The 10335-nt window shown below is 46.9% G+C and overlaps 2 long non-coding RNA genes across 3 annotated transcripts; both read left to right on the forward strand.

The window, feature by feature from the left end:
* The first annotated feature begins 280 nt into the window (after positions 1-280).
* Positions 281-9068, forward strand: LOC115273143. The gene is made up of 2 exons (XR_003900709.1): positions 281-453; positions 7727-9068. It is a non-coding gene; the product is annotated as an uncharacterized LOC115273143 (long non-coding RNA).
* LOC115273148 lies at positions 495-5567 on the forward strand. 2 transcript variants are annotated; one of them, XR_003900711.1, is made up of 3 exons: positions 495-1106; positions 2667-2786; positions 5224-5567. It is a non-coding gene; the product is annotated as an uncharacterized LOC115273148 (long non-coding RNA). The 2 variants fall into 2 exon arrangements; XR_003900712.1 differs by lacking the exons at positions 2667-2786; positions 5224-5567 and adding an exon at positions 1270-1457.
* Positions 9069-10335: the final 1267 nt, after the last annotated feature.

A 10335-nucleotide genomic window follows, 5' to 3' on the forward strand; every position in this document is an offset into this window, starting at 1 on the left:
ACCGTCCCCAGGGCTGTGCCCCTCCTCTGGCAGGGACACAGAGAAGTGTCTGCACGCCCGTGCCTTCAGGTGCAGGGCATGGGAACGGTGTGAGCTGGACTTCCAAGGCCTGAGAAAGAATGAGTGGATGGCGGGAGAGGACAGAGCATGGCAGTGGGGGTTGGGGGGAGCAGCAGGGGCTCTTGGCACCAGTTTATCTCCTCTCCTCACACAGAGTTAAAACAGAATGAACTGTCACAATAAAACTAATTCTAGAATGCACAGGCAGAGGTAGGGGTGGAGTGTTGAAAGATAGGTAGGCTCTGTGAAAACCATCACCTCAGTTCCCCCACCTCACCATACCAGGCAGCTTGACCATGACTCCGAATAGGCAAGTGACACCTCCTCAGGGCTGTCTCAGCCCATCCTGACCGTCCTGGGAAGGGAAGCAACCCATGCTGACAGCACAGTGAGGTAGTCACATAGTGATGGCCACCATGTCCCCTACTGTCCCTGCCCCTGGAAATGATCCAGCTCCCTAGGCACCTTCCTGACTCTGGTTACTCAAAATATTGATCATGTGTGGACTGGGGGCAGAGCAGAGAAGAGAGACAGAGGAGTAGAACTGAATGAAATTCACCCAGAATTCTCCCATCAAAATATATCTATATGTAAATTATTTTAGGTGTAGCATTGATGAGAATCACTTTGGAGAAACAGAAGTTTCTTTGCAATCCCACAGTGGTATGGGGAAAGAGAACAAGGTCTTTACCATCTTAGCTCAGCCTGATCTGAGCAGGTGTGCTGTAGAGGGGCAGAGAGGCTGTGAGCTAGGCTGGGGAAGGGGACCCAGCTGTTCCCAAGTGCCCCTGTGAGTATCGAGTCCGCCGGCTGAGATGTGGGTCCAGCTCTGCACTTCCTCTCTGGCTGTGACATCTTGGGGAGCTGCTTACCTTCTGGGGACTCTAGCTGGGGATGATGATACCTTCCTGGCAATTTGTGTTGACAACTAAGAAGATGTATCTGAGCGGTGTTTGGTGAACCCAAAACAACAGAACATAGAAAAGTAGAAAAACTACTCTACTGATCATCCCCTGGGCTGTGTGGAGGGGCTTCCATCAGAGCTGGTGAGAGCCACGGAACACCACTGCACATTAGTTCTCAACCTTTAGTGTGCGTTTAAGTCACCCGGGTGGGGGAGAGCTTGTTAAAGGACCCAGGGATGGGCCCCACTCCCAAGAATTCTGATTTGGTGGGTCTGGGTAAGCATCTGAGAATGTGCACTTGCAGCAAGTTCTCCAGAGACGCTGATGCTGCTGGCCAGAGGACCACACTTTGAGAAACTAAAATACTCGCCTGCCTACCTGATGGCGCAAATGACTTCTCTGCTTCCACCGCATTTCTGAATTAAGCCCCGCTTATGAGTGGAAAGTCTATCATTTAAAATAATGGTTTAATAAAAATGGCTTTCTCTCAGAGAGTTGATAGTCTTGGGCTTAGCTCCATGTTGACATCAAATAATAAGCTTTGGGTGCTCTTTTTCAAGATGATCTTTTTATTAATATTTTATATCTGATTTGATTGATTTCCAAGAAAATGTAAAATCATCATTGTGGTAGGTTACTACCCTGTTCTCTTTCTTAAGAACTGTATAATAATTCACTTGTAGAAGTATAATTTTACTAGAGCGAATGGCCAAAAAATGACTTCTTTCTTACCTTTCAATAATTTTTTTAGAATGAAAAAGTGTTTGCCAATTTTCATCAAATGATTTTGGCGTCTGTATGACTTTACTTACATTCAATTTTGTACATCTTGATATTAACCTTTTGTTCTTGGTATATGTCATGCATGGTTCTGGTGAATGATGAATTTCATGTATAGTGGGATTCAAGATATTTTACTTTCCATTAAGATGTTTTGCATCTACAATAGACACTTGAATCACAAGCTGTGTCATAGATCCCCATATATTCTGTACACAGTACAGCTAAAAGGCACTTATGGACTTCTATCACTCATGCAATATAAGTTTCTCAATAATGTTAGTATGACTTCTTGGACTTCTTATGACTCATACATGAATTTTATAGCATTTGTTAACACATTCTCAGACGGGGTCACTGTCCTTGTTTGAACTCCTCCTGAAAGCAGGTTCTGAGTTGAGGATCTGACATGAGATAATGTCTGGGACATGATTTCAGGTAGCAGGGGCAGGACCAGGGAAAGAGGAAAAATCAGGGAAGGGGGAATTAAGGTTTAGGCTATTGGTGTGGATGACCAGGGCTTAATCCGGCTGGGAGCCCTCTGAGACAAGGTAGAACACACCTGGGAGGGGTCCAGCAGAGAGGTAGAGAAGGACTGCTTGAGGGGTCTCTTGGGGGCATGAAATCCAGCTTCTCTGTTCTGTCAGAGCTAACTGCAGGCACAATGAGCACCCAGGACCTTGGCTCCAGAGACCCCTGGGGGAAAACTGCACCATAGTGTGGGCGCTGCTTCATGCGTGGGAGCCACCGCCAGAGATGAGCCTGGGAGACACATAGCAGGATCGTATCAAATCATCTGCGACACCAGCATTCCCAGGGTGGCTTTTTCAAAGTTTAATTCCCCATTTTATGAGAGGTCTTTGTGTCAGTGAAAGTACTCATTAAACATTCCTCCAGTAACTTCTGCCAAATTATCTACAGACTGGAGGGTGAGGTGGTTCTGGTCAATGAAGCAAAAGAAAAGAGAATTTAATGGAGAAAGTAACCAGTTCCTGGAATGCCTTCATTCCTAATATCCTGAAGTTCTGCATGTGACCACAGGTATCTTTAAAACCGCTTCTGTGTCCCCCGGAGGCACATTTGAAGCCAGCGCTCCTTCATGTTGTGGCCCTAAGGCTGCCTATCCCAGACTCTCAACCAGTGCAGAGCCCCACCAGAATGGACATGCAGCTTCCCTCCCGCCCGTCACTGACTCTGCCAGTCCCTGAGCCTCACCTCCAGGGTACAATGGGGTATGGAATAATATCAGGGAAAAAATGTGGCTTTGGTAACTTGCATTACTTGCTAATGAAACTGGCTGCACATTTACTAGTTGAGACTTTGGAGTCCTGCAGGGATGTCCCCAGAGTGTCAGAGACACGTTCTTCTTGTCCTGGCCCTGGAAACTTAGAAGATGCTGCTCAAACATCAACTCTGGGTATGGGTCCACCCTGCTATGGGTGTCCAGTGTCACACCTGATCACATGGTCCCAAGCAGGGGTCTTTGTGTGTGAGGGACAGGCTCCAGATTATCCCTCTCTGGGTCCCATTTGCATAGAGTGATGCCCAACACAGCATCATTAAAAGAGCCCCTGGAATGTTAGTAATCTAGCCCACCATACCTGCATGGCTCTTTCCCTCATCTCTGGAGTGCTCAATATCAACTTCTCAGGAAAGGCTTCCCTGATTCCCTTTCCTAAAATAGCAAACCCTCTCCAGACACTCCCTTAACTGATTCTCTGCTATACTTCTTCAATAGCATTTATTGCTGTAGCATGCTCTACATATTTTGCTCACTTATAGTCTGTGTGTCCTTCTCTGGAAGGTAAACTCTACTTGGATGGATTATTTATTTGCTAGTTATGGTCATTATTGTGTTTTCTTAAAATTTAAATCTAATTTAGTTAACATATAGTGTAATAAATGATTTCAGGAGTAGAACTTAGTGATTCATCACTTACATACGACATTCAGTTACATCAGTTAGGGTCATTGTTGAAGGCCCAGTGTGTAAGGCAGGGTTTGAAACATATAAATGTGCATATTTTTTGGAGAATAAAGAAAAGAGTAAATAAAAGAGTGAGTAAAAACTTACTGTCTCTAGACTGTGACCACATTTTTCTCAGCTGATGCTCAGAGACATAGATAGTGAAAGTGTCAGAAAACTCTTGTGAGGCAAAGCAGCAAGTTGTATATAAGTTAGAATAGGGTTAAAGACCAATTAAATAATTACAGGATGTTAAACTCTTCTCTTTATCTAAGACAAAGGCTAGACAAGACAAAACAATGAACTCCCACTGCAAAGACACGAAGCCCTGATGGACAGTGACAGGCAGCCCAGGCCTCTGGCTCGGGTGTGCTGGCTCAAGGTTCGTCACAGGAAATCCTGCCTGAGAAGTCAAGGGGGCTCCTTCCTCCCCAGAGCAGAGCAAGGGGTTTATGAGCTGACATGGTGTAGCTGGACTGCAAGATTCAATTACAAGAAGATTCTGGCAGGGCTGTCCAGGGTATATGGGACTTTGGGCAAAGATTGTTTGCTGCGTCCTTGTCTATATAATCAAAGGTACAGAGAGAGAGAGAGACCCGGGTTTGCTCAGCCTTTTCCACAACTCCTTTTCTGGAAATGCCACCCCTTTTCTGGTGTTCTTCTGCCCAACTTCTTTTCTGGAAGTTGACTACCCTACGCCCCGGTAGCTGCCCTGTTGACTAGGATATTGGGGGGCTCTCATGGAGTCTACAGCCCCCCACCTTCTCGTAAGCTGGCTGAACTCAGATGTGCTCAAGATGTCTGTACAGGACAGCTGCCTCCAGTTACCCCCAAAACCAAAGCATGGGAACCTACATCAAATTAGCAAATAGATAATCACTGTCTAAATGATATCTAAAAAATTGAATTTGCTAAAAAGGATTCTTATAGGCAAAATCCATATTCATATGCACACTTGGCAGGATGTCTGTCTCCAGCAGGCACTCATCAATAAGTAGGAAGACATACTTTTCCACTTTTTGTGTGTGTGGTTATTCCTTCACTTAAACAGAAAATTGTGTTTTCTGTTGCTTTAAAGTGAAATTTTAGAAATAGAGTTCCAGAATTTAGGGTTGAGGGTAACCCTCACAATTTCATAACAGTCTTGCCGTTTATTTCTTAGAATGATGGATATTTGCAGAACTCTCCTCGTTTAGGAAAGCATCCTACTTCACATTAATTTTCTTCTCTCACAATCCTGGGAGGAAGGGAAGAACTAGGGCAGAGATTCATATTATTAACTGAAAGAATCCCTTTTTACAAAGGGAAAAAGGTTTAAATCTCAGAGGAATAAGTGACTAGCCTGGAGCCACCCAGAGCAAACCCCTGTCCCATTATCCAAGTGACCCCACAGATGAGCCCACCCTGGTCCTAGCACCTGTGTGTGCCCTGCCTGGCCCTTCAAACTGTCCCCAGACCTCTTGGTTCTCTGTATCCTTGCAACCACATCATTGTGCATCTTTCTGTTCATAGGTCTGTAACTGATTCTGAAACTAGGCCAGGGAACACTTGCAGCTGATAAAAGTGGGAAGACAACGAAGCTGTGGGGAGCACCTCCCTGTGCAGCCACTAAATGAGGGTGTGGACTCCAGAGACTGCTGGCTTCAAGGCTCCACAGAAATCAACAATACTGCAATTCATATTTTTTGCCTCTGAGAAACAAAAGGCATTAACCATAAATGAGAATTACTGACGTTTTCCAAATCATGGAAGACAAGTTCAAGGTTGCCTAGCCACCTGCCTTCTTAGAGCACAGACATAAATAGAAACTCCACAGTGTCACCTCCCTGAGAAGTAGTTAATAAACCCTCCTTATCCTTGCCAAGTTGAGGTGAACATCCTTCTTTCTCCAGGAAGCAAGCCAGTCACTCAGTGCTTCTAGAAGATTCCATGGTGACAATCCTACCTACAATTACCATGGCTGGTGGGACCAAGTGGAGGAAGGCCCAGAATCTGGACTTGGTCCTGCAAGCAGCACAGGGCCAGTGATCACTGGGGAGGTTCAAGGTCCTAAGTCTGAGAGTATCAGAACACACATGCCTCTGTGATGATTATGAAGTCTGTCTCTGGATGGTGATGCCCACAGTGCTCGTTCTCTGCTCAGATATCTGCACGCAGCCCCCAGAGCCTGCATAAGCATGGCCAAGGCTCCCCTGGAAGTCCCGCTCCCACATGTTACCTGCATGCATGGAGGTGTGTCTCCCACCCATGACTGCACCGGAGTCTTTCCTCACAGACCCATCACCCAGTGCCCATGTAGAGTGTCTCGTTTTGGGGGTCGCTCCTCCTGCTGGCCTGATTCCCCAGGATTTCAGCCTTGCTATGGATGAGCCCACCCTCAGGCCTCTCCCCTGCAGGGGACCTGAGCAGGAGAGCTACCAGTCAACAGGCCTAGGTGGCACCATGGTCAAACAAGGGCCTTTGTGTCCCCTCAATGGTTCTGATCTTGCATCACTCTACTCCCTCATGCTCTAGGCAGACATTAGCAAAGATCCTGGCACTGCACACACTTCTATTTGCAGCACTGACACCTGGTCCTCAGAACTAGCATAGGTACAGACCTTAAGGCAGGGAGATGGGCTGCTTCACACAAGGGCAGGTCCTGGCAGACGAGTGGCTTGTCACCAGAGCACAGGATTTCTGGATTCTACACTATGAGCTGAGCCTGTGTTTGACATTGAGGGGGCTGTAAAAACTGAGCAGATACTCATAGTCCCTGTCCACTGTCTCCAACATGGGACTCCAGGACAGCCACTGATAACAGGTCTCCATGCCCTGCTAGCCTGTCAGCATCATGTACAGAGGGTGCAGGAACAATTATAAAGTGACAGGCTCTGATGTCAGACAGGACAGTGCTTGCTCCTCTGTCTCTCTCTTCCCCTCTGGCCCCGTGATCTGGAACAAGTCATCAAAACTGAACGTTGGTTTCCTAACCCACATGGACCTCATAAGGCAGTTCTGGAAATTAAGGGAACTGTCTGTATAAATAACGTGCTCACCCAGGGCCTGGCACAGTGCATGTGGACCACAGGAGATGGCTATTCTACTGGTATAGACGTTGTTGCAGCTGCAAGTGGGCATGATCCTCCCACAGGAAACACGGATTCCCAGATGCTATGGGCCAGGCCTGCTCTTCCTCCCTCCTTGGCTGTGCTGCACTGGCAGAAGCATCTCAGTGGATACTAAGGTGTCCACTCCTCAGCTCCCCAGTTGTGGATGGCCAGGGCTCATGGCTCTATGTGTTGAAAACAACTGTCTGTCCCAAGGTCATTCACTCTCTTCAAGGGCATCCTGCCTCCACTGCCTGGTTGGAGGGTGAGGGGCACTAAAGTCCAGAGCTTGTGCCTCAATGTGGGGCAACTTTCAAAAACCATAGAGGCTCCAGTGCTCCCTGTGGACTCAGCAAGTCCCTTGTTGCTTCATCAGTTTATACCTCAGCCCAGCCTACCTTCTCTCACTCCCAAGCTATTCCTGAAACCTTGTTGCACACACATCTCTTTCCCAATACTGCGTCAACCCCTGATGCCATGCTGCATGTTAGATCCCCAGAACTTACCTTATAACTGACAGTTTGTACCCTTTGACCAATATCTCCTCATCTCCTGGCCTACCACAACCATCATTTCATTACAATCTGTCTAGAACCACAAGAAAGGACAAAATTCTTGATCTACAGGGAAAGAAACCAAAAGGACAGGATGAGAAAGAAGGCTTGTCTTCTCTCCATTCTAAAAATGATTAGTATCATACTCAAGAGCTTGCTGTGTCCCCTACAGTCCTGGCCTTGGAACAGACATCAGGCTCCCTTGGGGCAAGTCTATCAAACTGGAGAGTTCCATGTGCAACCTTGGTACCGTCACTCAGAAACACACCCTGGTGGTCCTCCCTTTCACCTCCCGCAATCTCCCCTCTAAGTATGATACCTCTAGCTGGTTGAAGGAGAATCACCTGATGCTGTGTGTTTTTCCCATCCCAGGTACCTGAGAGAGCATCAGTCCTCCTGGGAACCATCATCCTGGAGTCAGAGTGATAAACTGGGCTTGACTTTTCCATTGAAAAATGTACATCTGTGAAACCAGGAGCTGCCTTGAAGAGCTGCTATCTTATACAACCCAATGGATACCTCAGAATGGCTTCTTTACACGGCACAGTTCTTCAAGGCCTCTTGGCCTCTTTCCCTGGGTGTTCATAGCAAGACAGTCATCAAAGCTGATACCTAGTGAGGATCAGATAGCATAGCAGGGTGGAAGCATCAGAACAGCACATGGTTGGGGGTGCTGGGTCCTCTTCTCCTTGGGTGCCTCTCTCCTGGACCTTCCCAGCCTACTCAGAAGGGGTCCATAGTTCAGCTTAGGGCAGGCTCACACTCAGCCTTGCTGGGGTCCTTTGGTCCCCTGGGGACCTGTGTATGACACAGGGAGGCCACTACTTTGAGAAAAATGACCCTGGTGTTGGATTCAGGAAGGCAGCCCCAGCCCTGTCCTGCATTCACAGCCTTGGATAAGTCAATACTTCCTTTCTCTAACCTCATCTCCCCTCCTCTGCAGGGAAGGGGCTGAGCATCCTTCCCTCCATATTCTGTGGTTCCACACTTAGCTCCTTCAGTCCAGAGGCCTAGGCCTTGTGCCAAATTAGATGTTGCTAATCATTCGCAGCCACAGAATTGGAAAGCAGCAGCGTCAGGGACAGGCTACTCCCCTACCTCAACCAAGAATAAACACTTCTTATTCTGAGCCCACTTTCAACCAGAACACTTGCTCTGAGCAAAAGAATCTTCCTTCCCATGCTCAACCCAGCCATAATTTTTCTAACCACATGGCAAACCTCAGCCACTCCAGTTTCCAGAAAGACTCCTTAACTTTACGGAACATGCCAGATTATCTCTTGGTGTTTGGTCCCCAGTGACGACTTTGTCGGTGGTCTCCAGGAATTCAAAGACACTCCGGAGCTCAGGCCAAATTCTTTTCTCTGGAGAGCTGAATTGTTCTGTAAATTTGTAACTATGCTGGCCACCTCATGTGCTAAAGGAAGAAGCCAGTGGACCACCAAGAAATGAAAGTTTATTACTCCATGTCAGGTGCTATACTAGACATGGTATTCTCAATTATGCACATGGCCCCCACACTGAGGAGGACACTGAGGGATGCTAAGTGATTCATACCAAGACAAACAGCTAGAAAGTGATGGAATAAGGATTTGAACACAGATCTGACTCCAAAATCCATATTCTTCCTATTACCCTAGAGGTATATGTCTTCCAAAGCATGTAGATGCTGAAAAGAAAATGTCTATTCAAAGATTAAACAAAGTAGATGTTCCTCCAACTGTCCAGCTTCTGAATGAATCATACACACACACACACACACACACACACACACACACACACACATACATACACGTGTGTGTGTGTGTAAATGGTTACATTTTCTGTAACAATAGAACAATATCAAAAATAGGAAACTGACATTAGCATAAAGTGCGCCTGCACAGTTCTGTGTCAGGCTGTCACATGTGTAGTGTCATGTAACCACCATGTCAGAAAAGCCAACATCATATGATCACATACTACGTGATTTCGTGAAGTCCCCGCGGCTGGCCTGGCCCAGCCTCAGAGTGGAGCACAGGCTGACTTTCAGCAGCAGGTTCTCCTGTCGGGACCGGGACAACTGTGGTCTCACAGTGTAACCACTTGTGTTGCTGTAGTTTTGAGACGGGCTCACCAGGCCTCAGTTCTGGATTCCAGCTCAGCTAGCCGCCCCTCCACCCCCACCCCGAGCTCCTAGGGAAGCTTCTTGTAAAATAGTAAGCAATCAGGCATTTCCTGAGCATTTGTCTCAAGCGTTGGGCTTTTTACAAGGGAAGAATGTGTGCTCAGAGCTCTTGGTTGCTTAAGAATTCTGCAAGTGTGATTCGACCAAGCCAGTATTTTCGGTATATGACATTTAAGGGAGGAAATTTCCTGCCATCATTGGCCCGATTCAGGCATTCTTCATTTCTTCTTGGACAATTAGAAATGTTTCTAGTAGTTCCTCTGTTCTAAATCTTACTCTGCTCCAATCTTTCTTTCCCTCATCTTTCTGGAATCATGACTGTGTTAACAGTAACCGATGTGTCAGGCACGGCAGTGAACGCGTTAGGCCTATGATCTCATTTATTCCCCACAAATATCCTACAAGTAGAGTGAGCTGTCCGCCTCTTTCACGGAAAAGAAACACTCCCAGAGAGGCTTCCACAATATCCGGGGTGACACTGAGTGAGCAAATAGGCTGGTATTGAATGCAGACCCAACTGACCCCAGGCCCCCGCCTCTCATTTCCAAAACTCAAGTCTAACCTTGTTATCTCCCGGCTTAAAGGATGGGGTAGACTCATCTCTCTGCTCTCCCCTGCCAAATACCACTATAATCCCTAGACATCGACACAAGAGGAAAAAATGTTCAATGTCCTAGCCATTCAAAAACTGCAAATAAAAGCAAAAACGAGGTATGACTACCTGCTGAGTGTAACGGTAGAGTAAAAGTAATGATGTCACCTAGTGCTGGTGCGAGTGCAGAGAAGCCAGTTCACTCATTCCTTGTTGGCAGGA

The sequence above is a fragment of the Suricata suricatta genome, chromosome 2 (genome assembly GCF_006229205.1).
Source record: "Suricata suricatta isolate VVHF042 chromosome 2, meerkat_22Aug2017_6uvM2_HiC, whole genome shotgun sequence".
In the NCBI taxonomy this organism is placed as follows: Eukaryota; Metazoa; Chordata; class Mammalia; order Carnivora; family Herpestidae; genus Suricata; species Suricata suricatta.